Raw genomic sequence first — 2,495 nt, forward strand, 5'->3', positions numbered from 1 at the left:
GTGTGTGTGTGTGTGTGTGTGTGTGGACGACTAATCGGAATCACAATTCGGAATCGGAAAAATCGGAATATTTGAGGGTATCGGAATCGGGAAAATTAGTACCGATTTTCTGATGCCAAAACGATTCTTTTAATTGCCGTTTTTTGTTTGATTTTGTTTAAAGCAAAATCTCCCAAGTAATAATGATAAAATCACTATCAAGTAATAATGATAAAATAATGAATATTTATTGATTTTAAACCACGAGTGAAGCAAAAATCGATCAGATCTTTCCCCACAAGTGTATTTTTACTTTTAGGAAAGTGCACATTTAACATGTGTGTTTTTACGGTAACCAGAGAAAAATACAACTTTATAGTTAAATGTTTAGAGAGTTATAAAGAATCTGAATCTGAATCGGTAATTGTATCGGAATCGGGAATTTTGTACGGAATCGGTAATTGTATCCGAATCGGGGAAAATATTGGAATCGTCCCATCACTAATATATATATATATATATATATATATATATATATATATATATATATATATATATGTATATGTATATTGATTGCCAATAAAATGTGGTCAGACAACAACTATGGACAGCAGTAATTACTGGGGGGGTTATGGTAATAGTAATGTATCGGAATCGGGAATTTGGTACGGAATCGGTAATTGTATCGGAATTGGGGAAAATATTGGAACTGTCCCATCATTAATATATATATATATATATATATTGATTGCCCAAAAAACGTGGTCGGACAACAACTATGGACAGCAGTAATTACTGGGAGGTGAATTATATTCCTATACCGTCGCGGTTAATCACCTTAAGAAGGCTATAGGACGAGTTCGCTGAAACGTGGTGTAACAAAAACTATGGAAGTGAGGATAACAGTCCGCAAAAAGAATAAAATGCACAAATTATGAAGCTTTGTCTCAAAGAATTCCAAATATAAAAATAAACCATACAATATAGCCATTGAATACGTTGAAGAGATGCAATCAGCGATGAGAAATGTAGATGTGATGGAAATAAGTTCAATAAATTATCAACTGCACAATGTACGACATTGGTTTTCGTTTACAATTCCTAAAATCGAAAAGTATTTATCATTTTAAATCTAGTTGCAAAACTTCTGTAATATAGTTTATTTAACGCAAAAACACTCGTCTAGCCAAGACCATTATCAATAGTTTCCCACACTCTTTATCTGTGCCTAAACCTAAACGTAGATTCCATGAGCAAAGTTTTTTTCTTAGAACTGCACGCCTGTGGAACTCTCTTCCGATTGCCTGCTTTCCAGCTGACTACAATCTTCAAGTCCAACATAAACAAGTTCTTGATGAACCGTCATCCTATGTAATCCAACCTACAAAAATTTGAATGCTTATATTTACTACACTATAGTCACATTGACTAATGCAAACCCGTTAACCCTTATCCTCGAGTGGTCTCCGGGTCTGGATAAGTGGTGATTACTGTGTAAAAAAAAATAACACGTCAGATTTCCCATTAATGTTATAGTTGTGGATTAATAAAGCTGACTTATACTGTGGACTGTAAAATGAATTAGGGCTTTTTAATTTAACGCGACGAATAAGGATTTGCAAAGAGAAAGCTGTTGGATTAAGGCAATTTTAATTATGTATTGTGATTGCTGTGTTTTATTACTGCCAGGGATATTGCAATTACGTGTCAGCCAGATTAATGGCACGTGCAACAACGCGTCGTATTTTAGTTAATAGATCATGGTAGGAATGATGGCTTAAAGGGAGGCAACTCCATACCCTCTCCCTGTTTTTTTTATACTCTCTTTCTCTCTCTTTACCTCTCATTTTTATATATACACACACATGAGAAAAAAAGAGAGACGCTCATAGAAACAGTTTATTTCAATAAACATATAATTTATACAACAAAAAATAAAAAATAAATGGTCTAAATTTAATAACTAATACTTGGTTTACATTTCCTTTGTTATTTTAATGCTAGAATCCATCTAGGCATGGCATTGATTAGTTGACGAATATCATCTTGAGGAATTTTTGCCATGTTTGACGCATTAATGCTAAAAGTTCATGCTTAGAAGATGACTTCCTTCCCCTTTTGCGAAGGTTCCGGTCCAATATGCCCCAAAGGTTTTCAAATGAATTCATATCCGGGGACCAACTTGGCCATGAAGGTTTATTAATCCGATTTTGGCTCAACCAATGTTGTGTCGCCCTGGCAAAGTAACAAGGAGCCCCAGTCTTTCATAAATAGATAGTTAACTTGGTTCATTTTACCACTTGAGAATATTGGTGGGCGTCTTTCATGTAATATTGAAATATATTTATCAGAATTGAATGTTTCCTTCGCACTCTACCAGGTTTGAGCGACCATCACTCCAAATTGAATCCCATACTATAACCGAGAAACCCCCATGTTTCAGTGTTGGATGCAGTCTTTTTAAGTTAAACTCTTGCTGAGGGGGGGGGGGCTTCATACCAATACGCATAATGTGA

This window comes from Euprymna scolopes, chromosome 8 (assembly GCF_053919585.1).
Source record: "Euprymna scolopes isolate OS-2025 chromosome 8, ASM5391958v1, whole genome shotgun sequence".
Lineage (NCBI taxonomy): Eukaryota > Metazoa > Mollusca > Cephalopoda > Sepiida > Sepiolidae > Euprymna > Euprymna scolopes.